The 22394-nt window shown below is 40.6% G+C and overlaps 1 pseudogene; it reads left to right on the top strand.

The window, feature by feature from the left end:
• The window catches only part of LOC136097731 (probable acyl-CoA dehydrogenase 6), a 28865-nt pseudogene extending 13357 nt beyond the window's left edge, over window positions 1–15508 (top strand).
• The last annotated feature ends 6886 nt before the right edge of the window (window positions 15509–22394 follow it).

Genomic DNA, 22394 nt, shown 5'->3' with positions numbered 1-22394 from the left:
TCATGTTTAGAGCCTTCGGGAAGAAGCTTCACGTGCAAATTAAGGTGTGTATGAAGGTATAACCACCTGCTTTAAATGTGTCTGCTCACTCCACTTGGTGTCTGACTCCCACCCTCTGAGTCTGCTGCCTCTCTCAGAAAACGGCTTTGTATGGACTTTATAGACTCATTAGATTTACAGGTGCTGTTAGGGTATGGTAAGGTTCCTTTATACCATCACCTACTTATAGCTAGATATTTGTTGGAGAGTCTTCCTCAGACGGGCTTTTTGTTGAAGAAGTTCAGTTTCAGGGGAAAGAAACCAGCCCTTCAGAAAATCTCCTGGAGTGTAAATAATAACTAATGATTCACTCTGGCTGTCTGTTGCGGCTGGGGCTGCTTGCAGCGTGATGGGAACATTCACAGATGAAAATAAGATTTTCATGTACATGTCCTGTACATGTCCTTCATGTACAGACATTCCTAGCACTTAGGCTTGACCTTTTGAAAGTTTACTGGCTTTGAATTTATTACAGTGTTCTGACCAAGAACATGCAGGAAGTGCGTGTATGCATATCTTTATGCATACACAGATACTGAGGCTTATGTTTGTTTAAGTCGGGATGTTGAAGTTAATGGCCTCCTCTGTGATTAACATGCACAGTAACAGATACACCTAATAGATCACCTCAAACTGAAATGTTTCTGGCCTGAGTTTGACAGCCAGTTTTACTTAGGTGAAGTTTTCTGTTTTCATCCACCAGGATGAAGACTCCACCTAAAGGAGGGTGAGAGAAGTGGTGACGTTTCCCTGGGTTGCCTTCCAAGAGTTGTCCAGATGGGTCTGCCTTGTGCAGCCTGGAAGAGTTGGAGGACTTGGGGGGCATGAAGGGAGGACCAAATATTAGTTGTCTGTCTGAGAGCAAGGGAATGGCTCTGCCAGTTGTACAGGAACCAGCAAGAATAACCCTCCTTTTCCTATGTTTTGAAATAGATATCCAGACAACAGCTTTGAGAAAAGGCGATTAATATGTCATAAATGGTGGGAAGATGTGGACTATGTCTGGGTGCCAAGCGAACTGGATGAACCTGCTTGTAAACTCCAGTGAAGGATCTTCCCATCGAAAGAAATCTCTCATCTGTCTGCCAATGAATCTACTTGGTAATAACAAAAAACTTTTTCTCTTCTTATCTGGTTTTATTGGTGGTTTTGTGTATGCTTCATACAAGAAGGAAAGGTGTTTTGATGGAAAGAACTGAACCCGTAAATGCTCTTCTAAGTTAGGCGTTTCACCATCAAACAAAGTTGGTTCTGAAATGTATTTGGACACTTCAGCCAAAAAAAAAAAAAAAGCACAAGAGGAAACAAGAAGGAAGTTAAATATTTTGCAGCCTTCAGCTTGTGACTCCAAAGTAATTTTATATGCAGTCTTTTCACCAAAAATAACATAGAAGTTGTTCAGAGACATTTGCATGGGAATATTTCATAACCTTCTGTGAGAATGAACAGACAAATCAATGCCAAGGACAAAATTGATGCCTCAAAGAAATTGTTAAAAAAAAAAAAAAAAAGCCAACATTTGGTTGATTGGTTGGTTTGTTTCTGAAAGTTATAACATCCAGCATATTTTAGTTCTGTAGAGGTTCCACAAAAACTTTATCTTGGTTTTCTGTCTCCAAAAGGCAAGAAGATGCAAACAGTCTGCAAAATAAATAACATATTACTCTATTTACATAGATCTTTACTACATCTGAACTATATGTAAAATATTCTTAAATTATGTTTCCAAAATAGTGTTAAAGTCTTCCCTGTTTTGTGTGAACACTGGTGAACAGAATATGAATGGAGAAGCATTTTTAAGCTTGCTATCTTCTTCAGAAAATATTGAAAGTGATTCTCAAACATATGAAAATAAAAGGATAAAGAGTTTAGAGATTTCAAACTTGGGAAATACCTCACAAAACAATCTTATCCCACATGCCAACACATGCCTCCCAGGAGCCCATCTGACTCCATTGTTTACTGACCAGCTGTATTGAATACTAGAAGGATACAATGCAGTGCTGTAATTGTATTGAGTGGATGATCCTAATCTTCCTCCAGTAACTGTCCTCCACCACCCAAACCTGATGGGCTTTCTGAAGAGAAGTGTAGGCATACCCAGGGTGCTTCATGGCTGTGCACTGCAAATGGAGCCTTTTGCCAGGGCACTACTATCAGTTTCAGTTTATATTACAAAAAGAGTGTGTGAGTTAAATGTGAGCTGGAATGAAAGCTTCAAAGGTCTTGGAAGTAGAGACTTTTTGAAGAAGACTAGTAATTGGAGTAAAGGCATTGAAGAAATACATCCTGATCTAAGGTACAAGTTTCACTGGTACAGTCCATGTGGTGTCTGTTCTTAAGCAGTTGGCAGACCTTGCAGCAATAGTGTGCTGCATCCATAAAGGACATGATTCGGGCAGGATAGAGTTAACGTTATGTTGGCAGGGACATTTTGCAGTTTTAACACCTGTTCCAAAGCTTTTAAACCTTTCTGGTTTTCACTCATTTTAAAATTTAAAAATTATGTAGAATATTAATTTAATATAGCATATATTTTAAAACCTATTTTAAATATATATTATCTATTTAATATATAATAAAGTATATTAGTGTTATTATATATTAATATAAAATATTGAAGCCTCTGGCATTTTTTTTCATTCAATTCAGAGTATTTTACATACCAAATATATGTCATTATCAGCATTTCACATGTAGGGACACTGTCATGGCAGCAAAGTGACGGTGCATTTGTTCACTTCATGGATCAAACTGAGAACAAAACCTGGGTCTCATATGTTGCAAAAGAGGGTGATGAGAGCTACCTAAGGGAAGATCTTTTAAGTGGATTTCAGTATGGAGTAAGTCAAGCAAGTAAGTGGGAACCTTGGGAACCAAGCAAGTTCTGAATTTCTCCAACCTCTACTCATGCAAGATAGACTTAAAATGAGAGCTCACAGGAGATGGACCTGAACTTTGTCCTTATTGATAAGTGATGAACAAATGTGTAAACTTGGAGCCAGAATATCCCTGAATTTCCAGATGAGCTCACCAGCCATCTGGATGAAGTTCTCTTTGTGATTTTTCATAAAAGGGTCAGAGTGTTTATACAATACTATTCCTCTGAGATCAGCTTTCCAAAAACACCAAAGCAGCCAAGGCATTGTTAGAGGCTGATCAAATACACAGAAATCGACTTTGAGGTTTTCAACTACTTTACTTCTTCCAAAAAGACATGTGAGTCTTTGTAGCTTTAGGGGGTGTATTGTTAGGTCGCACAGCCTACACACAGACTTTCTTACCTACAGTGAATAGATTTTGAGTAGAAAAATTACCTGAGTCACCTGTAGCTGATCTGCAGAGGTGTAGAAATCTTCCTAGAAACAAAAATTGCACTCCTCAAAGTGTATATGCTTTTATTCTTCTGTGTGATACAGATATTGACCTCTAGAAGGGTCACTGTATCAAGACTGGTGACCTTTTGAAATTAAATATTAAGACAGTTGATTGCGCTCAGTGGGTGGGTCATATCAGAAGTGAGATTTTTTTTTCAGGAAGACAAAGAGGAAAAGTATGAAAAGGTTGCCATTTGACACAGCTGTGAGGAGGAAGCTCCAGCTGTCTTGATACGTCCTGAGGATGTCTGTCAGCCAAAGATTGTGCTCCTTGAAGGGCAAGAAGACCAAGGCTGTATGGGAAGTGTCTGGAGGACATCACTGAATGATGCACTCTCAAGCGTCTGTAGATGTATGTGTGTCAAAGCTCAAGAACGGGTGTGTTATCTCTGACTAACTGCTGCACTCACCAGCCTATGTGGCAGGGGAAGGAAGGGACCCATGGCACAGTGTAACTCATTCTTTACAAGCAGCTGGAAGGACATGAGAGACTAGTCCAGCATTTTTCTAAAAATTCTTAATAGTTTCATATTTGTATAATATGGTGATTAAAAAAAAAAAAAAGTTCCAAGTCTGAAAACAAATTGTGGCTTCACAACGGATATCCAGATATCTCATACTAAGGATGTCTTTGAAAAAAAGCTGAATTTCTCATCTGATGAAACAGAATCTAAAAATGTCATAAAATATCTGTGTGAAAGTTATATAGACAAATGGCTTTCAGCCCCAATCTGCTACCTATTTGTGCACTAGTTTGTCCTCTGAGTCCTCAGCACTTGAGTAGATTGCAGGGAGGAGATAATAAAGAAAAGAGCATCCAGAAAAGGGGAAAGAGCATGTTTCTTAGGTTGCAATTTAAAATGTGTCTCCATTTGCAATGACACTAAATGGTGTCAGGAGCAAGCAACTGCCTTTCACTCAAGATAGAATATAGGAAATAAAAGACATTGTCAGAAGGTTGGAGGAGTGGGAGAAAATGAAAAATCAAAGACACTTGGGAAGAACTGCCCAGTAAGAGATATACCAACCCATCTCAGTGATATTAGTGCAAGTAGCATAAATGGCTCTGTTAGAGTGATTTTTAGTAAATCAGGCACTTGACCTTGTTAGATTGACATTTGTGTGTTATTGAATGGCTTGTGATTTAGTCAAAACAAACTGCAGGAGTTATCTGAGCAGATGATTTCTATTGCTGCTGGTATTTTTTGGTATACAGTGCCCCTTACAAAAATAATGAAAATAATTAAACTAAGTAAAGGAAGATTTTGATGCCCACGTCATAGCCAAAGAGATGGTTATGTATCAATGTCTTCAAAAAACAGAAAATTTACAGCATGTACCAGTAACAGAGGGGGTTCTACATGAGGTTGATGCAGTATGGCCTTGTCCTGAATGAGGAACATGAATTAATCTAAGAGCAAGTGAAAACCAATAAGGCACAGCAAAGGAGGGTATGCTGTAGAGTTCAAGAAGCTTGGACATGGCCTAATCAGGAAGAAGTATGGACAGAAATCGTTAACACATTTAGCTCCTCTAATCAAACCTGTAAGTTACTGTTGTATGTGGGTCTGGGCAAGTACACAATAGTGTTGGTTCAGGAATATAAAGAAGCAGCAGCAGTTGTATTTTTTTCAGCAAAGTCCTTAGTAAACCACCCACTAGCAGGAGCAGTGCATCTTCACATGGGTAAGGAGCAGTGGTTGCATAAAACCAGCTGGAATTGTATTGAATACTTGACCCCTGAGACTCTCAAAGAAACCAAGCAGTAATATTTCAAGGGGAAAAGATGTTCCAGAAATCATTTAGGCCTGGAAGTGGTTCAGTGTGTGATTTTTTTTTTTTTTTTAGCTATGATTTTAATACAGGAATGAACCACAAATGTTTTTTTTGGCATGACTGGGTGCAAATTGCTGGAGAATTTTCAATTCAACAGTCAAAAATTTTTATACAGCTGTCCTGATTTTCTTCCTGTGTTGAATACATATAAAACCAAGTATTCCTGACACATAATCTTTTTATAGATTGGCTGGTGGAGAAAAAGCTTGAGTGGAAGGCGCAGAAGTCTATGTGGACATTATTCTGAGAGCAGTCTTGGCACTGGGAAATAGTGTCAGTATTTCATCTCTGCGGAGAGATGAAGCTTTCCATAGTTTTATTCAATGCAGTCAGAGTGAATTTGAAGGGAATGACTGCTGACTTCTTCTGCCTGCAAAACAAAAGTAATTTTCAGATGGCTGAAGGCCTCCTGTCAGTAGAAGATGGGATGTCTGCATTAGTTCAGAAAGATGTGTTAAATGAAAACCATGGTAAAAACAAAGACAGGGAGGGACCACAGGAATTCAGTGTCCAGCCTCTATAAAGCCACATTAAGAGCAGTAGACTATTGGAAAAAAAAATAGAATAAAGAGGAAAATATTACCAGAATACCTCATCATCAGAAAATTGGTTAGAATACCATGTATGTGGGTAATAAAATATTTGTTTTTTCTGTATAGATATGTATGCTGATTTGGAGGATTTACTTCTATGTATATTGACTTGGCAGATGCGATCAGCATATTTTGCACAAGTCCTCATACCTGGTTGTTAGCCTCAGTTTACCTCTTAAGCATTCTTGACTTCCATCCCAAATATTTGCATTAGCCCCAAAGCAACAAGAAGGTCAATACTGAAGACAAGAGAATTGCTGCAAAAAAATTAGTGGATGTCTGTTAAACCATCATGGCACAGGGGTAAGCCATGCTTGCATCTGAACAATAGCAAGAAAGAACTTGCAACTAGGAAAAAACAAACAGCAGGAAGGAGTCCTACCTGGTGTGACCAGGTATGTGAAGTCTTACGTGGCCAAACCTGAAGGAACTGAGTTCACCTCCAGCAGAACATTCTGTGTGGGGTAAGAGTCAGTGCTGTGTGGAGAGGTCTGTGGGGAAGCAAACCCTATTCACAAGCATGCTCATAGGAAAACTCAGAGGAGTGAATTGTGATCATTATGAACCATTCTATGACTACTTTGAACTAAATGGTATTTTGTAGGCCATCATAAAATACATAGTTTTAACAAAATTTGGAGTTAACATGGAATTGTTGGATGTCCGTAGCAGTTATGAATTTCTTTATTATTAGGAAAATGCAGGGTGGTGTGGTTATTAATTCTCTATTCTACAGGTACCAGAAAAAGTCAGGATAGGCTATAAATGGCAGGATAAATGTAGAATAGAGGGAAGGAAGAGGATTTTCAGAAGGAGAAATTCTCTAGTTGCAGCTTAAAACATAGAACTGGTTTTGCCATTATTAAATATTTTTCTACTGTTTCACGGTAGTGTAGGCACTCAGTAAACACTACTAAATTGAATTCCAGCATTTTATTATAGTGCACTAAAAATCAAACATAAACAAATAAATATTGCATTGTTTCAAGATGTGTATGAGGTAAGATTATTGCTACTACTAAGTAACTATTATTTGGGGACATAAGGAAAAGTGGGACCTTTGCAATTGCAGCTTCTGAATTGCTAGTTAAATAAAATGGAAAAACTCTTAAAAATAGGATGTGCATTCTTTTACTCTTAAATTCCAGAATACTGTTATGTTTTTCCTAAAGGTAGTCTTGGCAAATACCTTCACATCTGCAAACTTTGCTTTCTTAAAATGCTGTGCCCCTACACAGTGCTTCTAATTTTTGTGGCCTTTCTAAAACCCCTTTTTTCTTCAGACATTCATGTTGCTAAAAAGATAGACAAACTGGGCATGAGGTCATCAGATACAGCTCAGATCTTTTTTGAAGACGTAAGGGTCCTCAAGAAAAACCTCATTGGGGAGGAAGGAAAGAGTTTTACACACCAGATGTTGCAATTCCAAGAAGAGCAGCTGCAGGAGTAGCCACTGGTAAGTCATCATTTGTACTTCTGGGGCTGGGCAGGGACATGGGGGTCACCCTGATCGTGACTAACAGCACTTTCCTTTTTTGTAAGTTGCAATGACCTCTTATGATCTGTTTTTGAAATCTGTCATAGCCTGGATACAGACAACCTTCCCTTTCTATAGGAAGATTTGAAATAGAAAATATTTTGTGAGGCATCACAGAGGCTGGTTTTGCCTTGTTTCTTTTTCTTAGTGCTTTTTCTGCTGATAAGAGAATGTGGTATCATGTTATGTCTGCTACTTTTATAGTACAAAGGCTATCAAAATACTGACATGAAATGGAAGGATGGTGACTTTTCCTGTAGTAAAGTAAGCTATGAGGTTTATCCTGGATTTTAGAAAATTAATATAGTGGCTGTGTAAATAAGTGGCTCTTACAAGATGTAAGAGCTTTGTTTTGAAGAGCTGTTTTATGTCTGTAAACTTTGGGCATAAAATGGTACAGCACCAAATTCTTTCTCTGAAGTTATGTTGTCGCAGCATTCCTGTGCCTCTGAGTTTAGGCTGTACTTGAATCTGCATATTTGAGTTATATCGATACTGGATATTCCAGGAAACAAGATACAGGTCTGGGTTGCTCATCTTCAGACTCTCAGCCATCACCCCCACCCAACAGTGTTTGCTTCTTCAACATGAATATAATGTGGTTCGCTGTAAGAAGATTGGTCCTCTTTAAATTTCAGGATTGTATAAATAATCTCTCCGTATTCATGCTCCTGTGCATACCCCTCTGTTACTGTCTGTGTGTGGCTGGGGAACTGGGAAGTCTAAGAAGTGATTTTCTGATTCAGGGACCAAATAAAAAAATCAATTCCTGTTGTGGGTTGATCCCAGACCAAATATTTTACAGTTCAAATGCTTTAAAAAAATCTTTGGTTTGGGCCAAAATTCTTGGTTTAACCTGAGGTAATAGTAAACGTGAGAGCAGTTTTGGCAAACAGGAGGTTAGACTTGTGAGGGATGCCACTGCAGACTCAGGCAAGGAGCAGACATGGTCCTACTGCTGGTCCTGTTTTAACCGAGGCATACACAGACTGCAAGTACATGCATTTGTGCATTTTTGTGCTCAGTTTGAAGTCTAAGTTAAACAAAACAAGCAGAAAATCTGGGCTGCAGTGATACTCTCCAGACAGCAGAGTAGCCCACTGTGTTAGTCATGCCACAGGCAAAAGTGACAAACACTGACAGCATCAAAACACGAAGCCTGGCAGGTTAGATCATTCTTGCTAAAACCACCGGCAGCTTGGTACTGTCCAGCCTTGCACAACTGCCTGGCAAGTCACTGTGTTCTGTCAGGAAGTAGGACACCAGGTTTCAATTCTCCTTTTTGCCCAGAAAAATGTGGCAGGAGCAGGCAAACCCTCACCCTGGATGAGCCTACAGGGAAGGGCATCTTCACTCCCTCCTCCATGGCCAGGCAGGGGTCATTAGAGAGGAGCAGCCTTGGAGGTCACCAAGGGAGAGGGAGCTGCCTCCTGCAGTGCAGGGCTCCCTGGTCTTGCTTTTGTCCACCATCTGGTACAAAAGGCGTGAAAGCACTGGGAGGAGGGACAAGACCCATGGTTTGGGTCAAGTTACAATCTTCAGAGGAAACCAGTTGTGGTAAACAAGAAAAAAGAGAAAACAATGTTCAGAAGGGAGCCAGGTGTTTGATGGTTGTGGTTTGTTACACCACAACATACAGGTGCTAGCTTCCAGTCCTGAAAATGGTTTTACATATGTTCAACCACAAGTGATTTGCTGAAGGTGGAGATGTGCAAAACCATCTACATGCCTTTGGCAGTTCTGTGATTAGGTCTGCAGGTGTAGTTCTAGTCCTCACTTTTGGCCCTCAGAAGGGCATTTCTGTTCCTTCCCAGTTCATGACTGTTCATGTGGCACTGAAAATCATCACTCTGCTTTTAAACACTTTAGGGACCAGTCTTAGCATCCTCACTTTCACTGCTTTTTAAAACTCGGAAGATGCAGTTGACTGCCATTCTTTTCTTTCTTCTCTTTTTGAGGGTTGTTTTGTTTTGTTGTGTTTGGTGGTGGATTTGTTTTGTTGTTGTTGGTTTGTTTGGTTTTTGTTTGTTTGGGGTTTTTGGTTGGTTTCGTTTGATGTATTTTTAGCATCAAGTATCATGTGCTCCAGCCTTCTCTTTGTTTATTAATTACCTTCTTCGTAGCCAGATTTCAGAATGTGTGTGGAGAGTTTTCTTCCTTCTTCACCTTCTTTTTTATTTTCCCTTTTAAAATGAATTTCCAGTCAAATAGTTTTAAAATATAAATGGGAAACTAATTTCCTGGAATTGCAAAATTTGGTCACAGGTGTACTTTTTTCCTCCAAGTGACACATTATTATAGGCATTGGTAAAAGTCTCTGTGTTTCTTGCTTCATTGAAGTAGAAGAGCTGCCACATATCTCTCCCATGTTGTGACACTCACTAAACACTGTCCGTTTGTGGACCTGTTGCACTGATCACAGGAAAAGAATGTTGCTATGGAAAGAAAGCAAACAGCTTTTTGTAAATTGCTCAACTTGGAGGCAAAGAGGGAGCTCAGTGTGTGTGAGAGAGCAGAATGGCACTTTTCTAATGACTTCTATTTGCTCCTGTAGTCTCAGTTTTATGAGCACCATTGAGTCATGACCAGTAAGCAGGATGACAGATCTTCTTGCATGGGCAATGTACGTCCTTAAGAGACAGATTGCACAGCTTGGGGCTCACTGTACATCTCACTAGAGAGTGATCAGCCACAGCCTGAGAAAAACGTATTAATTTCCTTTTGTTTTGAGAGAAGATGTAGCAAGGCAAAGTGTGTTTACAGTGAGGAGAAGTTTGAAGTGGAAAAATATAAGTTGGATGGAGGTACAAGGAAAAGATTATTCTGCATCTGGCAACTTCAAGTGCTTTCACAATTCTCAGCTGTGTGGTAGACCATGCGTTCCTGAGGCTGCCCTAGAGTCACATTTCATGCAAGCGCTGTCAGTTGAAACTCATGGGGCCAAGTTTGTCCCAGGATGTGGAGAACATTATATGACAAAAGAGGAAACACATATACACACACAAAAGGGAAAAACAACAACAACAACAACAAAAAAAAAACCACAAATGTTCAGAGAGAAAATGATTCTCACTGTCAAAAATGGCGTTTCTCTGTGCTTGTATGACTGTCAAAGTATCGTGTGCTGTTACGTTGTACAAGGCTGTTGGTAGTCATGATATTCACAGTGTGTTGTGTCTTGTTTCTGTTTGTTGCACAGCTAAGCTTTGCCATGTTAGAGCTATACTCATAGCCCTAAATACATGTAGTCATAGCGTCACAAAATGGTTTGGGTTTGAAGAGTCCTTTAAACATCGTAATGTCCAATCCCCCTGCCATGGGTAGGGACATCTTTCAGTAGGTCAAGTTGATCAAAGCCCCATCCAACCATCCAATGATGGGTCATCTACAACTTCTCTGGGCAACCTGTTACAGGGTTTCAGCACACTCTTCATAAATAATTTCTTCCTTATGATCAATCTAAATCTACAAGCTTTCAGTTTAAAACCAATGCCCCTTGTCCTGTTGCCACAGGCCCTGGTAAAATATCTCTCTCTCTTATAAGCTCACTTTATATATTGAAAAGCCACAATAAGGTCTCCCTGGAGCCTTCTCCAGGTTGAACAACCCCAACTCTTCCAGCCTATCCTCATAGGAGAGGTGTTCCAGCCCTCTGATCATTTTTGTGGCCTCCTCTGGCCCCTCTCTAACAGGTCCATGTCTTTCCTGTACTGAGGGCTCCTGAGCTGGATGCAGGACTCCAGGTGGGGTCTCACCAGAGTAGAGGGACAGAATCACCTCCCTCAACCTGCTGGCCACATTCCTTTTGATGCAGCCCAGGATTGTCCTTAGAAGATTTCCTCTCTTTACTCCTGCAAGCAAATGGCAGTTTGAGGGGTAAGCTGAAGGGTCATGATGGCAGCTGAGGAGACAGGAGGGGGTATCAGCTGAATCATGGGGCAGGAATGGGCAGGAAGGAAACAGTGAAGTGGAGATGTGGACACCATGGGAGCAATTCTCAGGCCCCTCACTGGCAGCCCTGATGTGTGGTGACAGTCTAAGCAGAGATGGGCCAAAACTCCTTCATGATTTTCAGCCCTATTGTAAGCAGGACCCGAATAGGTGCTGTTCTGTTTCTTCCCACCCAGTCCTGTTCCTGCTTCGTCTTTGGTGTTTCCCATTTTTTTTTTCCCTGGTGCTATATGCTGGGGATTACACAAGTCATGCTGGAGCACGTTGCTCTGACAGACCAACACTAGACTGGTCCCTTTTCCTTATCCCTCCCACCTTCCTCTGCTCTCCTTGCACTGGCATGTGCTGTTTAGTTTCCCTTCCAGCAGCTCACACTCAGCTGTATGCTTCCTAGGTGTCAGTTTGGGGACAAGGGACAAGAGGGGCCTGGAGGCTTCTTGCTCTTTCTGTAGTGTCTCTCAAACTGGAGACCATAGACATACAAGTGAAAAAGTTGTTAATAGTATACATAGTCCTTTGGAAGAACGGGGATGTTCCTTTTGTACAAGAAACGCCTCCAAAAAAATGTCCAGAAAACCAGCGTTAGGAATAAGAAAAGCTGATTACCCTGTGGAATGTGGGGACAACATGTGAGAATGCTCTGTGTAAAAGCTGGTGAATAATCGATGTAAGGGACAATTCGTGGGATGCAAAGTCTGCATATGAAAGTAATATAGGGATGAAATTTACATAGAGGTGACCTTGAAAGTGATGCAAAAAGGAATGTGGAAGCACTCCAGGCTCCTGTAAGGAACTGTCATGGGAGTAACTGGAGGAGCCATGGCAAGTTGGAAAAGGGATTTCGTAGTACTCCAGGGCTTGGGGTTTTTTTTGCATTTCAGATTCAGAGTTTTGTGGGTTTGATTCTGCATGTAAATGGATGTGGATGTGCATATTTTGAAAAGAGAAAATGTGAGTCTTCTCATACAGTAAAGCCTTTGACACAGTCTCTCACAGCATCCTCACAGCTAAGTTGAGGAGGTGTGGTCTAGACAATAGAGTAGTGAGGTGGGTTGCAAACTGGCTTAAAGAGAGAAGCCAGAGAGTGGTGGTCAATGGTGCGGAGTCCAGTTGGAGGCCAGTATCTAGTGGAGTGCCTCAGGGGTCAGTACTGGGGCCAATATTATTTAATATATTCATTAACGATTTGGACGAGGGAATTGAGTGTACTATCAGCAAGTTTGCTGATGACACTAAGCTGGGAGGAGTGGCTGACACGCCAGAAGGCTGTGCTGCCATCCAGCGGGACCTGAAAAGGCTGGAGAGTTGGGCGGGGAATAACCTGATGAAATTTAACAAGGGAAAGTGTAGAGCCCTGCATCTGGGCAGGAACAACCCCAGGTTCCAGTATAGGTTGGGAAATTACATATTAGAGAGCAATGTAGGGGAAAGGGACCTGGGGGTCCTGGTGGACAACAGGATGACCATGAGCCAGCACTGTGCCTTTGTGCCCAGGAAGGCTAATGGCATCCACAGGTGTATTACAATGGGGGTGGTCAGTAGATCGAGAGAGGTCCTCCTTCCTCTCTACTCCGCCCTGGTGAGACCCCATCTGGAATATTGTGTGCAGTTCTGGGCCCCTCAGTTCAAGAAGGACAGGGAACTGCTGGAGAGGGTCCAGTGTAGGGCAACAAAGATGATTAAGGGAGTGGAGCATCTCCCTTATGAAGAGAGGCTGAGGGAGCTGGGTCTCTATAGTTTGGAGAAGAGGAGACTGAGGGGTGACCGCATTAATGTTTATAAATATATAAAGGGTGAGTGCCATGAGAATGGAGCCAGGCTCTTCTCAGTGGCAAACAATGATAGGACAAGGAGTAATGGGATCAAGCTGGAACACAAGAGGTTCCACTTAAATTTGAGAAAAAACTTCTTCTCAGTGAGGGTAACAGAGCACTGGAACAGGCTGCCCAGGGAGGTTGTGGAGTCTCCTTCCCTGGAGACATTCAAAACCCGCCTGGACACGTTCCTGTGCGACCTCACCTAGGCGTTCCTGCTCCAGCAGGGGGATTGGACTAGATGATCTTTCAAGGTCCCTTCCAATCCCAAACATACTGTGATACAGATGGATTTGTGAACTCTCTCTTCCTCTCCTTCTTGCTTGTCATAGCGACATGGGTCCATATTTGCCAAAAAAACTTCTCCACATATTCCTCAGCTGCTGCGGTTCTAGCTAAGCTGCAAGAGGCTGACAGCCTGGCCCTTCGCTTCAAGGCTAGTTTGCCTTGGAAAACAAACTTTTTCCTTTTCTTCTTGTTTAAGACAGCGTCTCCCTAAGTTTGCTCAAAAAGTAGCAGCAAACTAGTTCTCTTGCTTTAAAGCAATGTCTCCCATCTCTCTCACCTGTCTTCCAGCAGCATCCTGATTTGATTCTGTTTCCATTAGTAAATGTTAAACAGTGCTTCTAAAAGTGGCTGTGAATCTTAATGTTTTTCCCTTCCTTTCTATTCCGGGATCTGATCACAGAATGCAGACATAGTAAGCAGTCTGTGTTCCTTGATCCCTAAACAGGTTTCTGTCTTCTCCCTGAAAGCTTCCTTGAATTTACATTTCTGCAGCATTTCTCAGGGAGCACACTGTCTGCCTTCAGATTTGCTTTCAGGATTGTAACAGACCTTCAAGACACAGGTAGCATGGAAAGCAGGAGTTGCCACAAGCTTTTGACAGGGCCCCAAATGAGGCATTAAGGATAAAGTTTACATATTCATCATTACATACTGGTATCTATGACTTTCCTTCCCTCCTTCTCATCCCTCCTCATGCTCCTCTGGGTTTGGTAATTTGAGGCTCAGGTGAAACAGGCATAAAGAGGTCTTCAAGGTACAAGGAAATTCTAGATTTTTTCCACAACTGAAACTCTGCACCCCAAACTGAGCATATGGAATAACTTACTTTAGAAAACCTAATATATTGTTTGTACCATGTGAAAAAAGGCACCTTTTTCAACAAGAAAAACAACAAATCTGGCTAAAATGATGTCTTGTTCTGTGCTTCGCTTCTTCAAGTCCTGATGCTGCTGGAAACTGGAATACAAGAAACTACTGACTACACTCGCCAGTGAAAAGTGTGTGAAAAGTGTTTGAAAAGTCCATCCTGCACAACAAAGCTGTGACCTTCTGCCTGGCCAAGCTGGCAATGAAGGTGGACCTCTTTTGCTCGCTGCTGTACCACACCACTGGTGAGCTCCTGTGGAGGGGTTTCGTTAGAAGGAGATATGTTGTTGAATTAGTCAGGCCCAAAGGAATCTCAAGGCCACTTCGAGAAGCTGAGAACAGAATCTGCTATGAGAAAGAGGGGTGTTTCTTCATTAACAGGGCCTCAGCATGGCATGAGTCGTCAGGCCTATCATCGGTGGGACTCCAGCGTGTGGACTGTCTGTGATATTCACTTAGCGAATCCATGCTTGGAGCGTGGACGCGTGATTAGAGAATAGTTGCGTATATAAGGAGGCTTGTTTCTGTAATAAATGGCTTTGCGTGATTCACATTGAATCGGAATGCTGAGTCCTTTATCGTTCCAACAAGCTCCCATGTCTGCCTTCCCAGACGTGACTGTCTTCATGCAAAGAACATTGTCAGGCTAGAGAAACACAGGGAGGTGATCGCCAGAGAGGAGACACACAATGTTCAGTGACTATGCATGTGTAGCTCTGCTTCTGTTTTCCTTATTTTCTCTAGCTCTGAATGTAGAGGGCAACAATGTGACAAAACTTGCTTCCATAGCTGTCTGGCCTGCAAAGTGACTGATAGCTCTCTCCAATTTTGAGGATAAATGTGATTCACCAGTGAGGTTCTGGTGAACCTGCAGATTTTACAGGTAAGCAAGCAAGTGGCTTTACAAGATCACTCGCTTTTCAGGGTGTCAGCTCCTAGTCGATGTGCGTGCTAGTGTTCCACTAGATGGTGTGTCGCTGGTTTACATTGTGGATGCATCCACTGTCCCATTGACTTTGGGGTGAGGTGTGTCAGGAAGTAGGCTGACTATTCCTTTGCTGAGTCTTGGCTCTGCATTACAACTGTGCAGTATGAACTACTGAATGTGTCAGGCAATAGGAAAGGTAAAAAAGGGGGAACCTACGAACAAGTGTGTTGCTTTTTTTTTCCTCTTTACTGTAATCTTGTTTACAGGAACAGAACTAAAACAAAACAAAAGCTTTCTTCCAAAACAATGAAAATCAGCTTTATCTTTTTTCCCCAAATATATGTTTAAACTGGAGTGCACCATTAGGCTCCTTCATTAGTCCTTTCTGATAGCAGTCTCCACCTGATTAGTCACACCAGGTACCATGTGAGAAGTATGAGAGGTGCAGCTGCTTCTAGCGAGTTGTTAGATCATTTAAACAGTACAGAGGCCCCTTTGCAAATTAAGTCCTATGCCAGGCCGTTGAAATTTTAGCATATATCTACTTACAGCAAAATGGTCTCTAAGCAAACAGGTTTCCTGGCAGCTGTTAGGAAAATTCTGGCCTCAGTATCTTACATTTTATAGAAGGACCAAAAATGTAACTTGCATTTTCTTGCAGTAAGAAATTTCCTTTCAGCCTTTATATATGTATGATACCTAATCAAGGATTAGCAAAACCTCTTAGTGGTTCAGTTAGTTGAAAGTTTTGGTAAATATATCTCTGTGAAGACAGAGCAGAACACTTAAATCTGTAAAAAGCCTACTTCTTTTCAGTAAGTTATTTTTTCTCTTTTTAATAGCACTTATGAACCAGAATGCCATTGTGGTAGGTCAAAGATATCTTCAACCTTTTTTGATTTGTGGATTCCTGAAAGTTACTGTTGAAGGTACAGACTGCTGTGTGGTGGTGGTTTTAAGCCAGCTCTAAATATGATGGGTTTTCTGAAGTACTTTTCTTCATAGACTCTTTATTAGCAGCTAATGGTCCCTGGTGATACAGATGTTGAAAGCTACTGCAGTAAACATTCTGAATAAAATTAATCTTTATCTTGAAGAGTTTCCCGTCAATGTAGTCATGTGTACAGATTAATGTGTATAAGCTTTTATATAGCCTTGATTTGTCGTTAGATTTCCTACCCCAGTATATTATTGCCAACTGTGGGAAAGGGCTTTTCTGTGTGAATTCCAGCGTGGTTTCTAGAGTAAACCAGCACAGTCACATTTTTCCTGAGAAGAAATCCAGAGTATTTCCTATTGGTATAGACTGTGTCAGCTGGCTAAAGAAACATATCTTTCTGCCTCTAAAACAAACACTGTTATAAATGCGGCTAAAGGTGATGTGATATTCATACTCAAAAATTTTCTGTGAATCAGTAAAACTCCATTATTGAGTAACCTTAAGCTCTAGGAAGGGAAAAGTCAAGTATTACCTAAACAAACAATTACAGGTTCAAGTCAGAATATTTCTTGTTAATCTGTAATGATAAGCAAAGCAGCAACTTTCCAAAAGCCGTTCTTTTCTGTACAGCTGTCTGAGTAACCGTTCACGTCACTGTGACATTTGTAAGTAGCAAGTGGGGTAACTGCACAGCATGACATCTGGTCATAACGTACAAAGATTTTCATAGCATAATCCTTACCAAGTTTCCAAGGAAATTTAGTCTCTGACACACGTCAGGCTTTTACTCCTCAAAGAACATACAGCATAAACAAAAGTCTGAATTTTAGTTACTGGTGTTGGTGGGGAGATAATAAGCATACACAGCACTAAACTGTCCACCAGATGACTTTCTTCATATCTGTCATTTTAATCATTAATATTTTAAACTTTGAAGAACAAGTGACTTTTCTAAAGTGCAATATTCTCTAGAAGACATAAAGATAGCTGTTTTACCATGTAGGTGTCTACGCTGGGCTGAGTTTATAGCAAAAACGTCTCCTTTCCGGTTGTATGAATTCTGAGGAGGTGAATAGTTTTGGAAAAAAAAAAAAAAAAAGTTTTGAGCCCAAATATCAAAGAACTTAATAGAAAAATACAAGCCAATTTGAAAAAAACAATAAGAAGGCACTTTCCAAACTTTACCCTACTAGCAGGATTCTGGAGAAGTAGAGTGCCAGACTGAAGTTGTGTTTGGTTTCTTTTTTTCTCCCCTGCATGACGTGCCTCAAAGACATCATGACTTAGGAAAAAACAATTATTGAATAAGCCCGCAATCTATATCAAAACCCCAGGTTGTGAGAGATCAAAGGAAGCAAAACTTTTAGTAGCAAGTATATTGCAATTTTTCAGACTGTATAACATGATTTTCTAAAGATTTCAAGTAGTGATGTATATATTTTAATAGTAATTATGTACACTTCAATTGTTATAGGAAGAACTTGCCTGGCCTTCTTGAAAAAGCTGGATTTTTTTTTTGTTTTAGTCTTTTTAAATTGAAATTGTTTTTAAGTACTAAACAGTGCTGCCAGTTCTCACAGGTTTTACTTTTGTGGGGTGTGATGGAGAGAATGCTGTTGTTTCTTTATTTACTGCATAGTGAAAGTCTGAAGAAAGCAACAGTGAAAAATATCGACTACTCGTGTGAAATAGATAAAGTGCAAATAGCATTTCAAATGCACAGAGCTGCAGAAGAAAAACAAATTCCATTTTTTCCCTCAACTGTCACCTAGGTATTGCAATACGAAGTTTTATTTGTAATTAAGGGTAGTCAAAAATCCAACTTCTATACAGTTGTGGGGATTTTTAATTTGTAATGCAGTTCCTTCTGAATTATTTTCTATATTCCTCACATGTTTAAAAAGTCAGTTGAAATATTTTATTATTTCTTTCTTCATTTTTTTTATATTCTTTCTTTCTTTGCCAAGCATGTCTGAACCAGAATGAGTGTAGACAATTGTTGTTTTTTTTTTTAAATCAGTCTTTGTCATTATCACAATTTATGGTTATATCAAACAAAACGTAACCTATCAATTCTGCTGACAAAAACAATTTACTTTGAAGTCAGTAGCTAACTGTTGGGACAAGGTTTAATAACAATTCCTCAGTGAACTGTGGAAATTAATCTGTAGTTCAGACTTTTTCTGCAGAGGTTTTGAGACAGATGCCTGTCTACCACTTTGGTTGACTTTTATGAGTACCTTGAGAAGGAATTTAGGAGATGAAGCACATGACATCTAGCTCTAATAAGGCAAATCAATAACTGTGCAGTGATGACTTTAAAGCGAAGCCCTGCCCCAGAGCAGGCCAAGGTGATGTCCACCCCTGCTCCCCTCTCCATTCAAAATGCCCCTTGGGAGAACCAGCAGGGCCATGGGAATGGTCAGGTGGCTGCTGGTGGCCGGGCTGGGCTGCGCTGGGCTGGGGATATCAAATTTCTCCCTCTGAGTTGAAGTCTCTTTTAGGTGCTGCTTCATTTGGATGGCCTATAAGCAGTCTGGTTGAGTCTGAAGATCATTAGATATTAAACTTGAGGGTACATCAGTACATTGTGTGGACAAAAATCGTGCCATTAATAGAATTTCCTGAAAGGAAGCATGGAAATGGCCTTCTGGGAAGCAATGATACTCTGACCCACATAAACGTTGGAAAGGATTAACCAACGTCCTCCTAACCAGGGAGGCAGGGAGCAGCACCTCTGAGGGACCACCGCCATGAAGCCAGACTGCTAGGGAAAACCAGAGCTGGAGTCACCAAAAAGTCACTTTCTTCCCTATATCTGAGGAGCATGGATCACTGCTGGAAAAGGGAAGGAAAATGACTTAGTTTATTTTCTCAGGACTTCAAAGTTATGTGAGATATCTACACTGAGGATAGACAGTGAAATGGGCTCCTCTCAGGGTGGTTGTGAAGAGTAAAGGCTCTTTAGATCCCAATGCCATGTGGCTTTCAAGAAGAAAATGTAATGCAGAGCAGCTCCTGGAGCAGATATAGCTTCTTGTCTGCAGGTAGCAAATGGTTGCAGGACGCTTAACTGCGAAAACCATCGTATTTTATTAGCTTGTGGCTACAGACAGATTTAGTGTGCCACTAGCTGCAGCCATAGTGTCCATACAGCACGTTACAAGGTCAAAAGCTTTCCTTGTGCTGCGAGATATTGTGAGAGAGGTCCCTGTCCCTGCTTCATGGCTGGAGAAATCATACACAAGGAAGAGCTCATACTGGAGCAAGGACCAGCCGGGATTTTCAGGATAACTGGGACCAAGAGGTTTACAGGCAGGCTGATGGACATGGCTTGATTCGTGCAAAGCAAGGGCTGTGTGGTGCCCTGGGTGCAGGGGGCTAAACACCAGCCAAAAGAGGAATGTTAAACTGAAGGGCTATACTGGATTGTACCACTCAGTAACGCATTCAGGCTGAAAATTAGAGGGTTCCTAATAGAACAATTTCATTATGTAACAGCCTTCAAATTAGGATAATGCAAGATTAAAAGGAACTTGTTTCTTCTCCCTAGAGCAGTGTTTGATGCATTTCTGAAGGAAGGTATATGATATGGTACCTATGGAGATAGCAAATTTTGTTTGATGATGCAGGGGGACTTTTTTCTCCCTTTTGCTACCTAACTAGAAATTACTGATAACCTGGATTGAGTTTGGTGGGTGGGAAGGTTCCTCACCCTCCCTCATAAACATATTTTTTTAACTTACCTTTTGATAGATGTATATATTTTTTTTCCATCCATCAAAAATTGATTGCTTTTTAACATTTATATCTCTTGATAGGCAGAGTTGAGCAGAGTAATCTTATCATCTACAGCTGGTTTCAGGTGTATAGGATTTCCTGAATGGGAGGAAACTCTTTGCAGGGAGTGTTTTGGAGTGCCAGAACACAACAGTCAGGACTTCTCTCTTTCCTCTGGCCAACTCACATTCTCTCAGGAAAACAGCATTCAACAAGTGGCAAGAGGTTTGGGCCCTCTAAATGACACTTTTCTGTAACTGGTGCATTGTAGGTTCTCCTGGTCCGGGTAAAGCCACCACAGGTCGGTGCTCACCTCAGCAGGGCTGTAGGTAACACCGGACGTGCTGTTCTGTTGTGGAGCAGTGACAAGGTGACAGAGGGACTGGAAAGCAAAGTGATGCTGTGCCAGAAGAAGAGCATTCCAGGGGTAGCCGGTCTGAAGCAATAATATTCTAATATATTTTATATATATTAAAATATTTATATGCTGTATTAATAATGCATTATTGATAAAATTTGAACCATCAAACTGTGTGTATATATATGTGTGTATATATATATATATAAATAGCTGATATACAAGCTTACTTTACTATGCATCTTACCCAGCTTCCTCACAGAGTTCCTGGCAGGATAGTGAGTCCCATGGTTTTGTCTTCTTACATTGAAAGCAAGTCTCTTTCCCAGAACAGGGCTGCTAGATTAATATCATGCAAGTCCTTTGTCATCTGGATCCTCTTAAATGAGGTAAAATCTTTTGTCCTGTCTCCATGGGGAAGAGATGGGCATTAGCTGCCTGCCTGTAGATGCTAGAGGAAACATTTCTTATCTCACTCATAGAGACAAAAATGTTATCACCAGCAATTTTGTAAAGACGTACAAACACATGTGAAAGGTTTTCTGTTTTTCTTTTTAATACTGTATTTATATAATGGCTACATGTCTGTCACATTGCTAAAGCCAGATCTTACCACTGCCCATGTATAACTTCATATAAACAAGTAACGTGTCCAGGATTCCTGCTGCAAATGAAGGGCTTTTATCAGCATCACAGAGGAGTGCTGCAGATTAATTACTTACCATAGCTACAGTGCTGTGAAGATGCAAGATGCTAAGTATTGGCAGGGGCTGCCTGCAGCTTGAAAAAGCAGACAGCACTGCAGCACAAAGAACGAGTGACCTACAGTTGTTCCAGCTCTGCTGTCTTCAACAAGGCACATAGGAAGATGGGGAATCTTCAGGCTACTGAATTAAGTAGAAGTAGTTTAGCAGAACTATGGTGTTCCATGTTTGGTGTGTTTGTTGTTTTTTGGGTTTATTTGGTTTGGTTGGTTGGTTGGGGTTATTTTGTTTTGTTTGTTCATTTGGTGTTTTGTTTGTTTCTTTTCTTCTTCTCCCCAAAGGTGAAATCTGAGAAGAAAATTGCTTAAGGTACAGGTGTTAGCAGTCTGGCTAGCACAGGGAACTGTTTCGGATGACTCAGTGATATAAAATGGCAGTTTTTAAATGAGTCTGATTAGAAATATCTAATCAAAGGTAAATAAACTTGGAGGAGCCATTCATTTTGAAAGCAGAAAAGCTTTATATATTACATACTACTATGCTATAGTACCATGTAATACTAATACTATACTATAATACTAATATGGATTGTGCTAGATTTCACAAAGCCATTAGGGAGACCAGGATGCTCATTGGTTAAAAAAGCTTCAATGAAAATGTACCTTCTCTGTACAATTTTCCAATACCTGGTGTACTAATTAACTAAAACTCTCTTTACCACAGTTAAGCAAAGTTGAGTGCTGCAACCCTTCTTGCTGTTAGGAGAGGTTTTAACTTATTTCAAGATGAAAATACAGTGTTACATCAAGGGTATTCTTTAAATAATCTGAAAATTAGATGTGCCAAATTATATCTTAAGTCTTCTGAACTAGCAACATCCCTGTACACAAAAGGGTGTTTATGGTGCTGGCAACACATTTGTCCACACCATGTATGTTACTTCTGTAAACAGGGGTTTCAATGTAATGAAAGCAGCGCCATAATAAATGCATAGAATACATGGGTTATGTACAGTTTTGTACTTGCTCCATCAGTATAGCAAGCAAATGTTTAATGTGATTAGGAGGTGGTACAGATGAAACCATGCTTGTCATCATATGCAGATAACTGGAAACAAGTCCAAGCAAGCGATGCATCTCCAGTCTTCCTTGAAAATTAACCAAGATCATGCACAATGAATGTAACAGCCAGTGTGTTTCAAGGGTAAAATAAGTACCTTTCAATCTGGCTTGGCATTTAAAATAAAAGTCCTGGGTTTTTTTATACATGATCTGAAGGACTGGTAAAAGATTTTTACCAATATGTGCTCTGTCAAGACTTAAGGAACACTGTTAACATATTCTTCAGAACAAAGACAGAAAAATGTATTGGTCATAGAACTA

Source organism: Patagioenas fasciata, chromosome 2 (genome assembly GCF_037038585.1).
Source record: "Patagioenas fasciata isolate bPatFas1 chromosome 2, bPatFas1.hap1, whole genome shotgun sequence".
Taxonomy (NCBI): Eukaryota; Metazoa; Chordata; class Aves; order Columbiformes; family Columbidae; genus Patagioenas; species Patagioenas fasciata.
Note: the sequence above shows the minus strand (reverse complement) of the source record. Positions and strands in the feature narration are given on the sequence as shown.